Source organism: Mesoplodon densirostris, chromosome X (assembly GCF_025265405.1).
Source record: "Mesoplodon densirostris isolate mMesDen1 chromosome X, mMesDen1 primary haplotype, whole genome shotgun sequence".
NCBI classification, from domain to species: domain Eukaryota; kingdom Metazoa; phylum Chordata; class Mammalia; order Artiodactyla; family Ziphiidae; genus Mesoplodon; species Mesoplodon densirostris.
Genome location: NC_082681.1, coordinates 139,316,113 through 139,338,175, shown reverse-complemented (window position 1 = coordinate 139,338,175; position 22,063 = coordinate 139,316,113).

Here is a 22,063-nt window from a genome sequence, read left to right as displayed (position 1 = left end):
TAGCAGCATAATGAGTGGATTCAGGTACGATGATTCTAAGTGAAATAAGTCACACAGAAAAAGAAACTTATCATAAGATATCACTTATGAAGGTCCTGTAAACATGGCTACACGTGAACTGAGTTAGGAAAGAAAACAGAGACTCACATTTAGAAAACACTCGTACGCCTGCTTAAGGGGGAAGGACAAGTTGGGTGATGCATAAAACCAGAGTTTGATATTAGCACAGGTACCGTTCCAAAAACCAAATAAGGAATAGACAAGACCTATTCCTTCCTCAGGGAACGGACTCAACACCCAATATCTCCCATACAGGAATATATCTTACTAGTAAGAATCTTAAAACCTATATATTGATATGTCTCCATAAGGGAATCAAGTGTGTCTAGACCGGCATAAACACAGCAGTGAGAATCAGCTCAATCTCACTATAAAAATGAATTTCAAAAACAAAACAGAAAAACAGGGAAATTCAGTACAATTCCTTCTGGGCCTCTGATAAAACATGGAAAGCCTTACCCTACGCCGTAAAGTAATCCTAGTCCATACGTCACCACGTACCCTGACCATAAAACGTTTCAGTACCCTCACCTGTGTCCTAAACCTTGTCGTTCCCTAACCCTAACCCTAACCCGGTATGGAAACCTACCACCAAACCTACACCTTACCCTATGCCATACCCTAATACTAATCAGTACGCTGACACTAACCTGTGCGTCAACACGTACACTCACCCTAACACATTTCCGTACCCTAACCTGTGCCCTAAACCTTGCCGTTCCCTAACCCTAACCTTAGCCCAGAACGGAAACCTAACACCAACCATACACCTGAACCTAAGCCGTTCCCTAAGCCTTATCCATAGGTCAACACGTACCCTGACCATAACACGTTTCCATACACTCACCTGTGCCCTAAACCTTGCCGTTCTCTAACCCTAACCCTAGGCCGGAACGGAAACCTACTACCAACCTTACACCTTACAATATGCTGTACCCTAATCCTAATCCTTACGCTGACACTAAACACTGTGTCAACTCGTACCCTCACCCTAACACGTTTCAGTACCCTCACCTGTGCCCTAAACCTTGACGTTCCCTAACCCTAACCCTAGACTGCAACGGAAAGCTACCACCAACCCTACACTTTACCCTATGCCGTACCCTAAGCCTAATCCGTATGCTGAAACTAACCCATGGGTCAACACGTGCCCTGACCCTAACACGTTTCCATACCCTCACCTGTGCCCTAAACCTTGCCGTTCCCTAACCCAACCCTAGCGCGGAACGGAAACCTACCACCAACCCTACACCTTACCCTATGCCGTACACTAATCTTAATCCGTACGCTGACACTAACCTGTGCGTCAATAGGTACCCTGAACATAAAACGTTTCCGTACCCTCACCTGTGCCCAAAAACTTGCCGTTCCCTAACCGGTACCCTAGCCAGGAATGGAAACCCACTGGCAGCCCTACACCTTACCCTCTGCTGTGCCCTAATCCTAATCCGTACGCCGACACTGACCCGTGTTTTCGCACGTGCCCTGACCCCAGCACGAGTCCGTATACTCACCTGTGACCTAAAGCTTGCCATTCCCTAACCCGAACCCTAGCCTGGAATGGAAACCCACCGGCAGCCCTACACCTTACCCTCCTCCGTGCCCTAATCCTAATCTGTACGCCAACACACACCCGAGCGTCCACACGTGCCCTGACACCGGCATGTGTCCGTAACCTCAATTGTGCCCTAAAATTGCCGTTCCCTAACCCGAACCCTACACCGGAACAGAAACCAACCGGCAGCCCTACACCTTACCCTCCGCCGTGCCAAAATCCTAATCCGTACGGCGACACTGACACGTGCGTTCGCATGTGCCCTGAACCCAGCACGTGTCCGTACCCTCAACGGAGCCCTAAAACTTGCCGTTTCCTAACCCGAACACTACCCCGGAATGGAAACCCACTGGCAGGCCTACACCTTTCCCTCCGCTGTGCCCTAATCCTAATCCGTACGCCGACACTGACCCATGCGTCCACACGTGCCCTGAGCCCAGCACGTGTCCGTACCCTCACCTGTGCCCTAAACTTTGCCGTTCCATAACCCGAACCCTAGCCCAAAACGGAAACCCACCACCAGCCCTACGCCTTACCCTACGCCGTAGCCTACTCCTAGCCCGTACGCTGGCACTGACCGCTGCGTCAGCACGTAGCCTGACCCTCCCACGTTTCCGTAACCTCAGCTGTGCCCTAAGCCTTGCTGTTCCCTAAACCTAACCCTAGCCCGGAACGGAAAACCGCCACCAGCCCTACTCCTTACCCTACGCCGTACCCTACTCTTGGCCCGTACGCTGGCACTGACCCGTGCGTCAGCACGTAGCCTGACCCTCGCATGTTTCCGTAACCTCACCGGTGCCCTAACCTTTGCTGTTCCCTAACCCTAACCCTACCCCGGAACGGAAACCCGCCACCAGCCCTAAACCTTACCCTACGCGGTACCCTACTCCTGGCCAATATGCCAGCACTGACCCGTGCGTCAGCACATAGCCTGACCCTCCCACGTTTCCGTACCCTCACCTGTGCACTAAGCCTTGCCGTTCCCTAACCCTAGCCCGGAACAGAAACCCGCCACCAGCCCTAAAACTTACCCTACGCTGTACCCTACTCCTGGCCCGTATGCCAGCACTGACCCGTGCGTCAGCACATAGCCTGACCCTCCCACGTTTCCGTACCCTCACCTGTGCCCTAAGCCTTGCCGTTCTCTAACCCTAACCCTAGCCCGGAACGGAAACCCTCCACCAGCCCTACGCCTTAACCTATGCCATACCCTACTCGTGGCCCATACGCCGGCACTGACCCGTGCGTCAGCACGTAGCCTGACACTCCCACGTTTCCGTAACCTCACCTGTGCCCTAAGCTTTGCCGTTCCCTAACCCTAACCCTAGCCCGGAACGGAAACCCGCCACCAGCCCTAAACTTTCCCATACGCTGTACCCTACACCTGGCCCACATTCCAAAACTGACCCATGAGTCAGCACATAGCCTGACCCTTCCACGTTTCCGTACCCTCACCTGTGCCCTAAGCCTTGCCGTTCCCTAACCCTAAACCTAGCCCGGAACAGAAACCCGCCACCAGCCCTAAAACTTACCCTACGCTGTACCCTACTACTGGCCCGTATGCCACCACTGACCCGTGCGTCAGAACATAGCCTGAACCTCCCACATTTCCGTACCCTGACCTGTGCCCTAAGCCTTGCCGTTCCCTAACCCTAACCCTAGCCCGGAACAGAAACCCGCAACCAGCCCTATGCCTTACACTATGCCGTACCCTAATCCTGGCCCGTACGCCGGCACTGACCCGTGCGTCAGCACATAGCCTGACCCTCCCACGTTTCCGTACCCTCACCCCTGCCCTAAGCCTTGCCGTTCCCTAACCCTAACCCTACCCCGGAACGGAAACCCGCCACAAGCTGTAATAAAAAATAAAAAAATTAAATGAAAAACATGAACAAGAAGTAGTGAGACAAACTTGAGGGGCTTTCTCCTGGCACATTCCATTCTAAATTCCAATCTAGAACACGACTTCCATTGAGGCTCTGTTGCCCTAGTAACCAGATTTGGTAAGGGAGAACTGCTGCCACCTTGTGGCCGTTTCACGCAACAGCAGCTTTAATCCCAGCGCTAATGGTCAGTTGATATTCAAAATCATTGCAGGCCTGTAAATGACACCTGCCCTGAAATCTAATCCTGGGATCACATATGGACCAAAAAATTCAAAGGACATCCACATTTCAAAACGACCGTTTCAAAAGGCATATTTTATGCACATTAGTGTTCTGCTTCCTTTTCTTTCTTTCTTTTTTTGTTAAAAAAATGGGAATGGAAAAAGGCATCCCTCAGAATGGGCGAAAATAATTGCAAACGAATCAATGGACAAAGGTTTAATCTCCAATATATATAAACAGCTCATGCAGCTTAATATTAAGAAAACAAACAACCCAATAAAAAATGGGCAGAAGATCTAAAGAGACGTTTCTTCAAAGAAGACACAGAGATGGCCAAGACGCACATGACAAGCTGCTCAACATCACTAATTATTAGAGAAATGCAAATCAAAACTACAATGAGGTATCACCTCACACCTGTTAGAATCGGCATCATCAGAAAATCTACAAACAACAAATTCTGGGGAGGGTGTGGACAAAAGGAGCCCTCTTCCACTATTGGTGGGGATGTAAATTGATACAGTCACTATTCAGAACAGTATGGAGTTTCCTTACAAAAACGAGAAATAGAATTAACATCTGATCCAGCAATCCCACTTCTGGGCATATACCCAGAGAAAACCATAGATCAAAAAGGCACATTCACCAGAATGTTCATTTCAGCACTATTTACAATAGCCAGGTAATGGAAGCAACCTAAATGCCCACAGACAGATGAATGGATAAAGATGTGGTACATATATAAAATGGAATATTACTCAGCCATATAAAGGAATGAAACTGGGTCATTTGTAGAGACATCGATGGATCTAGAGACTGTCATACAGAATGAAGTAAGTCAGAAAGAGGAAAACAAATATTGTATATTAATGCATATATGTGGAACCTAAAAAATGGTACAGATGAACTGGTTTGCAGGGAAGAAATAGAGACACAGAGGTAGAGAACAAACGTATGGACACCAAGTGTGGGAAGCCATGGGGTGGTGGTGGTGCGATGAGTTGGGAGATTGGAATTGACCTGTATACATGTATATGCATAAAATACATAACTAATAATAACCTGCTGTATAAAAAAATGAATTAAATTAAATTTCAAAATTTTTAAAAATAAAATTTAAAAATAAAACAGAAAAAAGTTCTTCCCTTCACACAGATGTATTTATAGGAATGAATTATTTCCAGGCTTATATCTATAAATACATAAAAGAGGAATAAAATCTAACTTGAACCATAAAAGAAAAAAAAACCTGAACCCACCAGTTATACAGAGGAAAACCCTATCAGGGCACATGCTCCAGCGGTAAACAATTCTGAAATTGGTCAGAGGTGGGGAATTACCTCCCATACAGCCAGCAACCCACCCCCCACGCAAGGAGCGTCCTCATTGCAAAGCTGGGGGACCGTGCTGAGGCATCTGTGAGTAAACGTGAGCTAAGCCCCAGGGCAGCTGCTGCTGAACTGTCCCCACCCTTCCCAGGTAAAACACCTGAATATGTACAAGGGCTTGAAAGCCTAGAGGAAGGGCCACGGAGCCACACCAGTGACAGCACGCAGGCCAACTTGGTGCCTGAAGGCCAGCCAGGATGGTCCTGGTCCCGGGCCTCTTCTGGAAGCTTTCCATTGCCCTGCCTGAGAGACTCCTCCTGTCCCGGACTCCACTGCTTTTTTCATTCCTCACCTCTGGCCGCAGAGAAATTCCAGCGGAAGATGTGGGTGACACATCCTCTTCTTTACAGGTGGCAGCCTGGCAACTCCTGCAGAAAGGCCAGCAGATCCCCACTCACACAGGGACACCCACAAAGCCATGGCCCCTCACTCCCTCCCACCAGCACAGCCCCGAGACTGCTGACAGGGCAGAGAATATGGGGTCAGGGACAGCTTCAGGGGCTATTGCTGCCTGGAGCGCTGTTTATATTGACCTCAACCAGGCACACCTGGGGAGGGCCGGCCGGCAGGGTAAGGCTGCCCAGGTCAGCTAATCCACAACCCTCAGGGAATCACATTGTTGAAAATGGACCTCGCTAAGGCAGAATAGAAGCCAAGGAAAAAAAGGACACAATGCCATTTGCAGCCCCGTAGATGAGTCTAGAGGTAATCACGTGACTTGGAGTAAGTCAGAAAGTGAAAGACACATATCGTATCATATCACTTATAGGTGTTACCTAAAAATGGATACCAGGGCAGATATTTCCACGGAGAAGGGCAATCACAGATTCATTAAACAAACTTATGGTTCACCAATGGAAAGGTGTGAGGATTGGTTTCATTACGATATCGGGGTTAACAGACATACACAAACACAGGTGACATATATAATCACCAAAGACCTACGGAATACCAAGAGAAGACTACTCAACATTCTGTCCTAACGTACATGGGAAAAGGATCCCAGGAAGAACAGACTTCTGTATATGTGTAAAAGAACCACATCTTCCACACCTACAACAAGCCAAACATTGTAACCAAACTTGCTGTAATAAAACATAAAAAATTAAATTAAAAACACGAACAAGAAGTAGTGAGACAAACTTGAGGGGCTTTCTCCTGGCACATTCCATTCTACATTCCAATCTAGAACACGACTTCCATTGAGGCTCTGTTGCCCTAGTAACCAGATTTGGTAAGGGAGAACTGCTGCCACTTTGTGGCCGTTTCACGCAACAGCAGCTTTAATCCCAGCGCTAATGGTCCGTTGATATTCAAAATCATTGCAGGCCTGTAAATGACACCTGCCCTGAAAACAAATCCTGGGATCACATATCGACCAAAATATTCAAAGGACATCCATATTTCAAAACGACAGTCAAAAGACATATTTTACACACATTAGTGTTCTTCTTCTTTTTCTTTCTTTCTTTTTTTGTTAAAAAATCGGGAATGGAAAAAGGATTCCCTCAGAATGGGCGAAAATAGTTGCAAACGAATCAATGGACAAAGGTTTAATCTCCAATATATATAAACAGCTCATGCAGCTTAATATTAAAAAAAACAAACAACCCAATACAAAAATGCGCAGAAGATCTAAAGAGACGTTTCTTCAAAGAAGACACAGAGATGGCCAAGACGCACATGAAATGCTGCTCAACATCACTAATTATTAGAGAAATGCAAATCAAAATTACAATGACGTATCACCTCACACCTGTTAGAATCGGCATCATCAGAAAATCTACAAACAACAAATTCTGGGGAGGGTGTGGACCAAAGGATCCCTCTTCCACTATTGGTGGGAACGTAAATTGATACAGACACTATGGAGAACAGTATGGAGTTTCCTTAAAAAAGCTAGAAATAGAATTACCATCTGATCCAGCAATCCCACTTCTGGGCATATACCCAGAGAAAACAATAAATCAAAAAGGCACATTCACGACCATGGTCATTACAGCACTATTTACAATAGCCAGGTAATGGAAGCAACCTAAATGCCCACAGACAGATGAATGGATAAAGACGTGGTACATATATAAAATGGAATATTACTCAGCAATAAGAAGGAATGAAACTGGGTCATTTGTAGAGATGTCTATGGAAGTAGAGACTGTCATACAGAGTGAAGTAAGTCAGAAAGCGTAAAACAAATATTGTATATTAATGCATATATGTGGAACCTAGAAAAATGGTACAGATGAACTGGTTTGCAGGGAAGAAATAGAGACACAGAGGTAGAGAACAAACGTATGGACACCAAGTGTGGGAAGCCATGGGGTGGTGGTGGTGGGATGAGTTGGGAGATTGGGATTGACCTGTATACATGTATATGCATATAATACATAACTAATAATAACGTGCTATATACAAACATATAGAAAATAAAATTTCAAATTTTCAAAAATAAAATTAAAAACTAAAACAGAATAAACTTCTTCCCTTTACACAGATGTATTTATATGAATGAATTATTTCCATGCTTATATCTATAAATACATAAAAGAGGAATAAAATCTAACTTGAACCAGAAAAGAAAAAAAAACCTGAACCCACCAGTTATACAGAGGAAAACCCTATCAGGGCACTTGATCCAGCGGTCAACAATTCTGAAATTGGTCAGAGGTGGGGAATCATCTCCCATACAGCCAGCAGCCCACTGCCCTCGCAAGGAGGGTCCTCATTGCAAAGCTGGGGGACGGGGCCGAGGTATCTGTGAGTAAACGTGAGCTGAGCCCCAGGCCAGCTGCTGCTGAACTGTTCCCACCCGTCCCAGGTAAAACACCTGAATATGTACAAGGGCTTGAAAGCCTAGAGGAAGGGCCCTGGAGCCACACCAGTGACAGCACGCAGGCCAACTTGGTGCCTGCAGGACAGCCAGGATGGTCCTGGCCCCGGGCGCTCTTCTGGAAGCTTGCTATTGCCCTGCCGGAGAAACCCCTCCTGTCCCGGCCCCCACTGCTTTTTTCCTTCCTCACCTCTGTCCGGAGAGAAATTCCATCGGAAGGTATGGGTGACACATCCTCTTCTTTACAGGTGGCAGCCTGGCAACTCCTGCAGAAAGGCCAGCAGATCCCCACTCACACCGGGACATCCACAAAGCCGTGGCCCCTCACTCCCTCCCACCAGCACAGCCCCGAGACTGCTGACGGGGCAGAGAATATGGAGTCAGGGACAGCTTCAGGAGCTATTGCTGCCTGGAGTGCTGTTTATATTGACCTCAACCAGGCACACCTGGGGAGGGCCGGCCGGCAGGGTAAGGCTGCCCAGGTCAGCTAATCCACAACCCTCAGGGAATCACATTGTTGAAAATGGACCTCGCTAAGGCAGAATAGAAGCCAAGGAAAAAAAGGACACAATGCCATTTGCAGCCCCGTAGATGAGTCTAGATGTAATCACGTGACTTGGAGTAAGTCAGAAAGTGAAAGACACATATCGTATCATATCACTTATAGGTGTTACCTAAAAATGGATACCAAGGCAGATATTTCCACGGAGAAGGGCAATCACAGATTCATTAAACAAACTTATGGTTCACCAATGGAAAGGTGTGAGGATTGGTTTCATTACGATATCGGGGTTAACAGACATACACAAACACAGGTGACATATATAATCACCAAAGACCTACGGAATACCAAGAAAGACTACTCAACATTCTGTCCTAACGTACATGGGAAAAGGATCCCAGGAAGAACAGACATCTGTATATGTGTAAAAGAACCACATCTTCCACACCTACAACAAGCCAAACATTGTAACCAAACTTGCTGTAATAAAACATAAAAAATTAAATTAAAAACACGAACAAGAAGTAGTGAGACAAACTTGAGGGGCTTTCTCCTGGCACATTCCATTCTACATTCCAATCTAGAACACGACTTCCATTGAGGCTCTGTTGCCCTAGTAACCAGATTTGGTAAGGGAGAACTGCTGCCACCTTGTGGCCGTTTCACGCAACAGCAGCTTTAATCCCAGCGCTAATGGTCAGTTGATATTCAAAATCATTGCAGGCCTGTAAATGACACCTGCCCTGAAATCTAATCCTGGGATCACATATGGACCAAAAAATTCAAAGGACATCCACATTTCAAAACGACCGTTTCAAAAGGCATATTTTACGCACATTAGTGTTCTGCTTCTTTTTCTTTCTTTCCTTTTTTGTTAAAAAAACGGGAATGGAAAAAGACATCCCTCAGAATGGGCGAAAATCGTTGCAAACGAATCAATGGACAAAGGTTTAATCTCCAATATATATAAACAGCTCATGCACTTAATATTAAAAAAACAAACAACCCAATACAAAAATGGGCAGAAGATCTAAAGAGACCTTTCTTCAAAGAAGACACAGAGATGGCCAAGACGCACATGAAAAGCTGCTCAACAGCACTAATTATTAGAGAAATGCAAATCAAATCTAAATTGAGGTATCACCTCACAACTGTTAGAATCGGCATCCTCAGAAACTCTACAAACAACAAATTCTGGGGAGGGTGTGGACAAAAGGAGCCCTCTTCCACTATTGGTGGGAATGTAAATTGATACAGACACTGTAGAGAACAGTATGGAGTTTCCTTAAAAAAACTAGAAATAGAATTACCATCTGATCCAGCAATCCCACTTCTGGGCATATACCCAGAGAAAACCGTAAATCAAAAAGGCACATTCACCACAATGTTCATTGCAGCACTATTTAAAATAGACAGGTAATGGAAGCAACCTAAATGCCCACAGACAGATGAATGGATAAAGATGTGGTACATATATAAAATGGAATATTACTCAGCCATAAAAAGGAATGAAACTGGGTCATTTGTAGAGACATCGATGGATCTAGAGACTGTCATACAGAATGAAGTAAGTCAGAAAGAGGAAAACAAATATTGTATATTAATGCATATATGTGGAACCTAAAAAATGGTACAGATGAACTGGTTTGCAGGGAAGAAATAGAGACACAGAGGTAGAGAACAAACGTATGGACACCAAGTGTGGGAAGCCATGGGGTGGTGGTGGTGGGATGAGTTGGGAGATGGGGATTGACCTGTATACACGTATATGCATAAAATACATAAATAATAATAACCTGCTGTATAAGAAAATAAATACAATTAAAATTCAAAATTTTAAAAAATAAAATTTAAAAATAAAACACAAAAAAGTTCTTCCCTTCACACAGATGTATTTATAGGAATGAATTATTTCCATGCTTATATCTATAAATACATAAAAGAGGAAAGAAATCTAACTTGAACCATAAAAGAAAAAAAAACCTGAACCCACCAGTTATACAGAGGGAAACCCTATCAGGGCACTTGCTCCAGCAGTAAACAATTCTGAAATTGGTCAGAGGTGGGGAATCATCTCCCATACAGCCAGCAACCCACCCCCATGCAAGGAGCATCCTCATTGCAAAGCTGGGGGACCGTGCTGAGGCATCTGTGAGTAAACGTGAGCTAAGCCCCAGGGCAGCTGCTGCTGAACTGTCCCCACCCTTCCCAGGTAAAACACCTGAATATGTACAAGGGCTTGAAAGCCTAGAGGAAGGGCCGCGGAGCCACACCAGTGACAGCACGCAGGCCAACTTGGTGCCTGAAGGCCAGGCAGGATGGTCCTGGCCCCGGGCGCTCTTCTGGAAGCTTTCCATTGCCCTGCCTGAGAGACTCCTCCTGTCCCGGACCCCACTGCTTTTTTCATTCCTCACTTCTGACCGGAGAGAAATTCCAGCGGAAGGTGTGGGTGACACATCCTCTTCTTTACAGGTGGCAGCCTGGCAACTCCTGCAGAAAGGCCAGCAGATCCCCACTCACACCGGGACACCCACAAAGCCGTGGCCCCTCACTCCCTCCCACCAGCAGAGCCCCGAGACTGCTGACAGGGCAGAGAATATGGAGTCAGGCACAGCTTCAGGGGCTATTGCTGCCTGGAGTGCTGTTTATATTGACCTCAAACAGGCACACCTGGGGAGGGCCGGCCGGCAGGGTAAGGCTGCCCAGGTCAGCTAATCCACAACCCTCAGGGAATCACATTGTTGAAAATGGACCTCGCTAAGGCAGAATAGAAGCCAAGGAAAAAAAGACACAATGCCATTTGCAGCCCCATAGATGAGTCTAGAGGTAATCACGTGACTTGGAGTAAGTCAGAAAGTGAAAGACACATATCGTATCATATCACTTATAGGTGTTACCTAAAAATGGATACCAGGGCAGATATTTCCACGGAGAAGGGCAATCACAGATTCACTAAACAAACTTATGGTTCACCAATGGAAAGGTGTGAGGATTGGTTTCATTACGATATCGGGGTTAACAGAAATACACAAACACAGGTGACATATATAATCACCAAACACCTACGGAATACCAAGAGAAGACTACTCAACATTCTGTCCTAACGTACATGGGAAAAGGATCCCAGGAAGAACAGACTTCTGTATATGTGTAAAAGAACCACATCTTCCACACCTACAACAAGCCAAACATTGTAACCAAACTTGCTGTAATAAAACATAAAAACTTAAATTAAAAACACGAACAAGAAGTAGTGAGACAAACTTGAGGGGCTTTCTCCTGGCACATTCCATTCTACATTCCAATCTAGAACACGACTTCCATTGAGGCTCTGTTGCCCTAGTAACCAAATTTGGTAAGGGAGAACTGCTGCCACCTTGTGGCCATTTCACACAACAGCAGCTTTAATCCCAGCGCTAATGGTCCGTTGATATTCAAAATCATTGCAGGCCTGTAAATGACACTTGCCCTGAAAACAAATCCTGGGGTCACATATCGACCAAAAAATTCAAAGGACGTCCATATTTTAAAACGACCGTTTCAAAAGGCATATTTTATGCACATTAGTGTTCTGCTTCTTTTTCTTTCTTTCTTTTTTTGTTAAAAAATCGGGAATGGAAAAAGGCATCCCTCAGAATGGGCGAAAATAATTGCAAACGAATCAATGGACAAAGGTTTAATCTCCAATATATATAAACAGCTCATGCAACTTAATATTAAAAAAACAAACAACCCAATAAAAAATGAGCAGAAGATCTAAAGAGACGTTTCTTCAAAGAAGACACAGAGATGGCCAAGACACACATGAAAAGCTGCTCAACAGCACTAATTATTAGAGAAATGCAAATCAAAACTACAATGAGGTATCACCTCACAACTGTTAGAATCGGCATCATCAGAAAATCTACAAACAACAAATTCTGGGGAGGGTGTGGACAAAAGGAACCCTCTTCCACTATTGGTGGGGATGTAAATTGATACAGTCACTATGGAGAACAGTATGGAGTTTCCTTAAAAAAACGAGAAATAGAATTAACATCTGATCCAGCAATCCCACTTCTGGGCATATACCCAGAGAAAACCATAGATCAAAAAGGCACATTCACCACAATGTTCATTGCAGCACTATTTACAATAGCCAGGTAATGGAAGCAAACTAAATGCCCACAGACAGATGAATGGATAAAGATGTGGTACATATATAAAATGGAATATTACTCAGCCATAAAAAGGAATGAAACTGGGTCATTTGTAGAGACATCGATGGATCTAGAGACTGTCATACAGAATGAAGTAAGTCAGAAAGAGGAAAACAAATATTGTATATTAATGCATATATGTGGAACCTAAAAAATGGTACAGATGAACTGGTTTGCAGGGAAGAAATAGAGACACAGAGGTAGAGAACAAACGTATGGACACCAAGTGTGGGAAGCCATGGGGTGGTGGTGGTGGGATGAGTTGGGAGATTGGGATTGACCTGAATACATGTATATGCATAAAATACATAACTAATAATAACCTGCTGTATAAAAAAATAAATAAAATTAAATTTCAAAATTTTCAAAAATAAAATTTAAAAATAAAACAGAAAATATTTCTTCCCTTCAACAGATGTATTTATAGGAATGAATTATTTCCAGGCTTATATCTATAAATACATAAAAGAGGAATAAAATCAAACTTGAACCATAAAAGAAAAAAAAACCTGAACCCACCAGTTATACAGAGGGAAACCCTATCAGGGCACATGCTCCAGCGGTAAACAATTCTGAAATTGGTCAGAGGTGGGGAATCACCTCCCATACAGCCAGCAACCCACCCCGCACGCAAGGAGCGTCCTCATTGCAAAGCTGGCGGACCGTGCTGAGGCATCTGTGAGTAAACGTGAGCTGAGCCCCAGGCCAGCTGCTGCTGAACTGTTCCCACCCTTCCCAGGTAAAACACCTGAATATGTACAAGGGCTTGAAAGCCTAGAGGAAGGGCCGTGGAGCCACAACAGTGACAGCACGCAGGCCAACTTGGTGCCTGAAGGCCAGCCAGGATGGTCCTGGCCCCGGGCGCTCTTCTGGAAGCTTTCTATTGCCATACCTGAGATACCCATCCTGTCCCGGCCCCCACTGCTTTTTTCCTTCCTCACCTCTGTCCGGAGAGAAATTCCATCGGAAGGTATGGGTGACACATCCTCTTCTTTACAGGTGGCAGCCTGGCAACTCCTGCAGAAAGGCCAGCAGAGCCCCACTCACACCGGGCCACCAACAAAGCCTTGGCCCCTCACTCCCTCCCACCAGCACAGCCCCAAGACTGCTGACGGGGCAGAGAATATGGAGTCAGGCACAACTTCAGGGGCTCTTGCTGCCTGGAGTGCTGTTTATATTGACCTCAACCAGGCACACCTGGGGAGGGCCGGCTGGCAGGGTAAGGCTGCCCAGGTCAGCTAATCCACAACCCTCAGGGAATCACATTGTTGAAAATGGACCTCGCTAAGGCAGAATAGAAGCCAAGGAAAAAAAGGACACAATGCCATTTGCAGCCCCGTAGATGAGTCTAGAGGTAATCACGTGACTTGGAGTAAGTCAGAAAGTGAAAGACACATATCGTATCATATCCCTTATAGGTGTTACCTAAAAATGGATACCAGGGCAGATATTTCCACGGAGAAGGGCAATCACAGATTCATTAAACAAACTTATGGTTCACCAATGGAAAGGTGTGAGGATTGGTTTCATTACGATATCGGGGTTGACATACACAAACACAGGTGACATATATAATCACCAAAGACCTACGGAATACGAAGAGAAGACGACTCAACATTCTGTCCTAACGTACATGGGAAAAGGATCCCAGGAAGAACAGACTTCTGTATATGTGTAAAAGAACCACATCTTCCACACCTACAACAAGCCAAACATTGTAATCAAACTTGCTGTAATAGAAAATAAAAGAAAAAATTAAAAACACGAACAAGAAGTAGTGAGACAAACTTGAGGGGCTTTCTCCTGGCACATTCCATTCTACATTCCAATCTAGAACACGACTTCCATTGAGGCTCTGTTGCCCTAGTAACCAGATTTGGTAAGGGAGAACTGCTGCCACCTTGTGGCCGTTTCACGCAACAGCAGCTTTAATCCCAGCGCTAATGGTCCGTTGATATTCAAAATCATTGCAGGCCGGTAAATGACACCTGCCCTGAAAACAAATCCTGGGATCACATATCGACCAAAATATTCAAAGGACATCCATATTTCAAAACGACAGTCAAAAGACATATTTTACACACATTAGTGTTCTTCTTCTTTTTCTTTCTTTCTTTTTTTGTTAAAAAATCGGGAATGGAAAAAGGATTCCCTCCGAATGGGCGAAAATAGTTGCAAACGAATCAATGGACAAAGCTTTAATCTCCAATATATATAAACAGCTCATGCAGCTTAATATTAAAAAAACAAACAACCCAATACAAAAATGCGCAGAAGATCTAAACAGACGTTTCTTCAAAGAAGACACAGAGATGGCCAAGACGCACATGAAATGCTGCTCAACATCACTAATTATTAGAGAAATGCAAATCAAAATTACAATGACGTATCACCTCACACCTGTTAGAATCGGCATCATCAGAAAATCTACAAACAACAAATTCTGGGGAGGGTGTGGACCAAAGGATCCCTCTTCCACTATTGGTGGGAACGTAAATTGATACAGACACTATGGAGAACAGTATGGAGTTTCCTTAAAAAAGCTAGAAATAGAATTACCATCTGATCCAGCAATCCCACTTCTGGGCATATACCCAGAGAAAACAATAAATCAAAAAGGCACATTCACGACCATGGTCATTACAGCACTATTTACAATAGCCAGGTAATGGAAGCAACCTAAATGCCCACAGACAGATGAATGGATAAAGACGTGGTACATATATAAAATGGAATATTACTCAGCAATAAGAAGGAATGAAACTGGGTCATATGTAGAGATGTCGATGGAAGTAGAGACTGTCATACAGAGTGAAGTAAGTCAGAAAGCGTAAAACAAATATTGTATATTAATGCATATATGTGGAACCTAGAAAAATGGTACAGATGAACTGGTTTGCAGGGAAGAAATAGAGACACAGAGGTAGAGAACAAACGTATGGACACCAAGTGTGGGAAGCCATGGGGTGGTGGTGGTGGGATGAGTTGGGAGATTGGGATTGACCTGTATACATGTATATGCATATAATACATAACTAATAATAACGTGCTATATAAAAACATATAGAAAATAAAATTTCAAATTTTCAAAAATAAAATTTAAAAATAAAACAGAATAAACTTCTTCCCTTTACACAGATGTATTTATATGAATGAATTATTTCCATGCTTATATCTATAAATACATAAAAGAGGAATAAAATCTAACTTGAACCAGAAAAGAAAAAAAACCTGAACCCACCAGTTATACAGAGGAAAACCCTATCAGGGCACTTGCTCCAGCGGTCAACAATTCTGAAATTGGTCAGAGGTGGGGAATCATCTCCCATACAGCCAGCAGCCCACCGCCCTCGCAAGGAGGGTCCTCATTGCAAAGCTGGGGGACCGTGCCGAGGTATCTGTGAGTAAACGTGAGCTGAGCCCCAGGCCAGCTGCTGCTGAACTGTTCCCACCCGTCCCAGGTAAAACACCTGAATATGTACAAGGGCTTGAAAGCCTAGAGGAAGGGCCCTGGAGCCACACCAGCGACAGCACGCAGGCCAACTTGGTGCCTGCAGGACAGCCAGGATGGTCCTGGCCCCAGGCGCTCTTCTGGAAGCTTGCTATTGCCCTGCCTGAGAAACCCCTCCTGTCCCGGCCCCCACTGCTTTTTTCCTTCCTCACCTCTGTCCGGAGAGAAATTCCATCGGAAGGTATGGGTGACACATCCTCTTCTTTACAGGTGGCAGCCTGGCAACTCCTGCAGAAAGTCCAGCAGAGCCCCACTCACACTGGGCCACCCACAAAGCCGTGGCCCCTCACTCCCTCCCACCAGCACAGCCCCGAGACTGCTGACGGGGCAGAGAATATGGAGTCAGGCACAGCTTCAGGGGCTATTGCTGCCTGGAGCGCTCTTTATATTGACTTCAACCCAGGCACACCTGGGGAGGGCCGGCCGGCAGGGTAAGGCTGCCCAAATCAGCCAATCCTCACCCCTCAGGGGCTCACAGTTGCAGAAAATGAACCTTGCTAAACGGGCCACGCCCAAGGAACAGGTGTGGGCTCTTGAGAGTCAGGATAGACAAGGGGCTGCAGCTGTGGCTTGTTTTCTTATCATTTTATCTGGTCCATGAGTGGAAAACAAATTCAAGAAGACCCTATCCTAATGAGAGGAACCCAGGAGTCAGGGAGAGGAGTGATGGTGGGTGGAGACAGAGGCCTGGTGCCCTGGCTGCAGTGGAAGTGTCTGGAAGACCAGGCAGAGAGAGGCTGCACAGAGTGATAGCCAGGGTCACAGACCTGTCAGAGCTGCTGTTTGTTAGTTCAAGTCTTGCTCTGAGGTGTTCTGTGTCAGCTGTGAGCAACAGGTGAGCTGGGGGTTCTCTGCAAGTTGGGCTATGTGCACGGTTCCTGTGTGTCCAGCCCTGCCTGGTTACCTGCCCAGGGGAGCTCCGTATCCTGGGAAGGGCCTGACTATGAGAGCCCCATGGGCTGCTGGGTAACTGCACAGGTGAGCTCCATACACTGGGAGGGACTTGACCACGAGAGCCCCATGGGCTGTGGGGTAGGGGGTGCAGCCCAGGTGAGCTCCATATCCTGGGATTGGCCTGACCACGAGAGCCCCATGGGCTGCTGGAGACCTGGTAAAGGATATCAGGACAGTCAGTGAAGCCACCAAGGATATACAGCCAGTAGCTCCTATTTCCTACACACTGCTGGTCATTCTACCATCCACCAGGCCATGGCATTCTGTATTAGACTTCAATGATGCCTTCTTCTGTATTCCATTCATCTCAGAGTCACAAGAATTTTTGGCTTGTGACTGGCAGGCCACAACATGCAACCAAAGCAATAATGCTGGGCCGTCCTGCCCCAATGGTTCAAAAATCCCCACACCATCATTGGGGAAATGTTCTCTAAAGACCTAAAAGTTCTACCTCTGTAAAAGGGAACCCTCCTTCAATATGCAGATGACATTCTGATCGCCAGGCCTACTAAAGACGCCTCTGAACTACCTAGCCAAGAAAGGATAGAAGGTGTCCAAGAAAAAGGCTCAAATATCCCAGGCTAAGGTGACATGCCTGGGCTTCATTCTCACAGATATTCAGAGAAACACATCCCAGGATAGGGAAGAAGCCATTTGCAGCCTTACCTCTTCTAAAACTAGAAGACAGTTTAGGGGTTCCTGGGGAGGCCAAGGTTTTCTGCATCTGGATCCCTAACTACAGTCTAATAGCTGGGCCTCTACATGAAACACTGACACGAAAAGATGATGATCCTTTTGAATAGAATCCAGAAGCAGCCTTTCAAGAATGGAAAGAGCAGTCAATTCAGACCCTTGCCCAGGAACTCCCTAATTTAGCTAAACCCTTTGACCTTTACATACCCGGTCAAAGGTTAATCGCCCTGGGAGCCTTAGTGCAAAACCTGGAACCACTTGAAATGGAGCAACACAAGAATGCCCTTCAGGTATGATAAACTATGGTCACCAAGGGCTTTGCCCACCGCCCCATCAGGCCAGGATACTGGGGTATCTAAAAAGCTGGAAATCAGCAGCCCGCAAGGCCAGCTCCCTCCTAAGGGAAAAGGACCCCACGTGGTGATCCTAACCACCCATCATGCCCTGACATTGCAGGGGTCACTCTGTGGACACACTGACCTCGAGTGAGGAGGCCCTCCAACTCCAACCTCCAGGGACACAAACGGAGGCAATGGTCCCCCAAGATGACTCGTGTGACCATCACTTGACCTGGAGTTTCTCTCAGAAAACAACAAGACTGTGCCCCGAAAGAGCAGACTACTGCTTGCAGGACTTACTGCACACAGAGGGGAGCTAATAAGCTTGGCGGGGGAAATGTATATCACGCTTTCTCCATAGAAAACCCTACAGACACCGCGGTGATGGTGGCCAATATGACCGGCTGGACTGCTGGCTACTTCAAAAGGCCGTTGACTCAGTGGACGTCATGGTCCTGGATCACCACCAACCCTGGACTGTCTGGGAGTTGAGCGGAAAGGGCTCTGACACATGGTGCTGTTTGTACATTAATTCAGGGACCTAATTAAAGAAAGCACAGACTACTGGTCAGAGCATCTAGGCTGGCAAAAAACGTCAGCCTAAGGTCGCCAAAAAAAATGTGGGGTGGGGTGAAACCTGCCACTGCAGCATCTCTGTGCATCTCTCTCCTGGACCCTTAAAGGTCATTAGAATCTATAACTCTTCCAATGCTGGTGCTCAGGCGGACGAGCAATGAGGCAGGAGGCCTTGGGACAATCAACCGCACCTGGAGGGTGCTCGGGAGAAATTTTGCCCCTCCCCCCGGGTATGAGGGCTCCCAACTCAGCATGAAGCAGTTACAAAAGAGGGGTCTGCACTCTCAGCACCCCAAGAATGAGGTACGGGACAAAAGGCAGAGGAGGTGTTCGTCTCCGGCAATGTTCATTAAAAATTCCTGGGAGATAAAAAGAGAATCTGGGCAATAAAATAAAGTCTAACCTGTTTTTCCTTTGTGCTTTGTCTAATATCACGTGCTCCTGGGGTTCCGCATGCAGAGGTCCCACACCCGGCCCTTCAGACCCGATTTCCTAGTGCAGAATGGCTGGGTCGACACCTCAGCTAGCGGGGTCCCATGTAGACTCCATGACATAGAGCCTGAGCTGCAGCCAACACAGCCCTCGAGAGCTCCATCCCCTCCCTCCCACTGACGCTGCCGGGATCCCTACACAGCAGCCCAGCCCACAGCCCGTGGGGCAGTGCACGCTCTCACCTCTCCATTCTGTTTTCAAAATATAAAGTTTCCTTTGCTTCTGAACCAAACTCAGTCTTGATCTGTTGGCTCCAATGACACTGGGCGCGGGGACTCCTGTTGGGGTCCCCTCTGGAGGATCAGTAACAGAAATTGAGAACATTGTAACTTCAATGAACAGGTGTGTGAGCCAAACTGTAGATAACATAGAGCAGTGCATAAGGCTCGGGTAAAGTAAGATGTTTCTAAGACTTACATTTGATATTTCCATCACTTTATTATAAGCAAGTTCAGTGAAGAAGTCTGTCTTATTTGTCAGGTCAACATTAGAGAAATGAAGTGATTTATTTCCAAGGATGTACATCGAATACTCTTGGCTGAAGCTTCAATCTTGTTTTGAATGCTTTTCCATTGAAAAGGATACCTCTCTTTCAGCTCCCCCATTTCTGAGAAGTATAAAATCTTATAATTTATTATTACCAAAAGGGATAGGTAGGAGAAGGGATAAATTAACAGTCTGGGATTAACACATACACACTGCTATGTATGAAATAGATCATCAACAAGGAACTACTGTATAGCACAGGGAACTACACTGAATATTTTGCAATAACCTATAAGGGGAAATAATCTGGAAAAGAATAGATATTTTATCGACATCATCTATCAATGACAGATAAAATGTAACCTAAGCAAGGCCGATGGTGAGCGCTTCTGACCCTGAAGATTTCAACCATCTAAAGTTTGGACTCTGCCTATTTCCCAAGGCCCTTAATGGACATATGTGTAGCCGTAGCTTAAAAATTCCCCAGTTTGGGGTTCGGGGAGGCACTGATTTGGAAAAATCCCTGGTGTTCTCCTTACATGCACCGGACCCTTCCTACTGCTAAAACATGCCTGTCACACCTAGAGGATGGTACACCGTTTGATCAGAAAGAGTTTGGAAAAGGCACCTCATCTCCTCATCGCCTGGTGCTCAGGTTCACCCCTCCAGCATCTTTCCTAACAATCTCCTCACTTGGGGATATCAGCACCGTCAACATTCTGTTGCACACAGTTTGGAATTTGTCCAGAGGATGAAGCGGAAGGATTTGAAAAAGTTGGAGACAAGTCCTAGGTGTTCGGACAGGCACATGCCACTCTAATTTACGATCCGGAAGACAAATTCATCAAAGGCTAGAATTGCCCACAGAAACAGAATAGGGCTAGAGGAAATCCAGCTGTTTTGTGTCCAGTTTCCAAAAACACAAGTTGAAAAATGGAACTCAGGGGCACTAAAATTCATGAAACTGCAGAGTTGAAAATATCTATCGTCAAAAAATGTCTCGAGGTAAGTCACAGAAAAGGACTTGTAAGCAAGGGAGTGTGGCGGGAAACAGATTTGAAGAGGTAGAAAAGACTCCCCATTAAAGCACAAGAAAAGGGGCTGAACATCGCCAATGATGCAGTTGGCCAAAAAGGGCGTATGCATTTTTTCTGAATATATTCAAGTAAAGGCCATACACACTTTTTATCCAACCAAACAGGTGGGCACTGGAAATCAATACTACAAAATGTATCACTTCACATCAGTCAGAAGGGCCATCCACATAAAGTGTAAACACCAGAAATGCAGGACAGGGCGAGGAGAAAAGGGAGCCCTGTGAGGCTGATAGTGGAAATGTAATTTGCCAACGGCCACTCTGGAGAAGTGTACTGTGTTTGCTAAAACATCTAAAAAATGAGCTACAGAGCATAGGGCACTTGCACTCATGGGCGTATACCTTGGGAAAAACAAAAATCGACAGAAAACAGGCACCCCAACGTTTACCACCTCTCTGTTAAAAAGAGCCTCAACTTGGATATAACCTAAATGTCCCTGGAAGGATAAAATGGATGAAAGAGATGGGGTACTTATGTAGAGTGGAATATTACTCATCCAGAAATCAATGAAATAAGGCCAGTTGTAACAACTCTGGAGGAGTTACCTACGATCATTCTAAGTGACATATGTCAGAAAGAAAAAGACACATATCATAAGATGTCACTTAAAGGTGGAATCAAAAATGGCTACACATGAAATAAATTACAAAACAGAAACATAGTCAAATATGTAGAAAACAGACATAAGGCTGCTAAATGGGAAAGGTGGGGAAGGGTGAGGTATTATCCAGGAGGTTGAAATTAGCAAAGATACCATTCCAAGTACCAAATTGAATAATTGACAAGGCCTACACGGTACCTCAAAGAACTGCACTCAGTACACTCAAGTCACTGGAAAATAATACATATGACTGGTAAGAATCTGTAAAAGAATTTATTGATGTCTCACAGTACATGAATCAAGTGGATGTACAGCAGCAAAAAACAGAGCTTTGAAAATCAGCTGTAACCAATATAATAATAAATTTAAAAATATTTAGAAAATAAGTGAGACAGACAAAAATTCTTACAACTTTTGTTGAAGGGCTACGATGTAACATGGATTGAACACATCTAGACCCACAGCAGGATGATATATAAGGCTGGAAGCTATGCACGCTAAGAGATGTTAGAGAGGCTGGGTGAGGAAATGCAGACCTTTTAAAGTAATACTGCCTGGTACCCATTCCATGGGTCCCAAATCTGCAGGTTCAAGGGAATCTTCCTACAGCAAAAACATGCTTGGGAAACCGAGATGAATGTACACCGTGTGCTCAGGAAAGGTGTCTAAAATG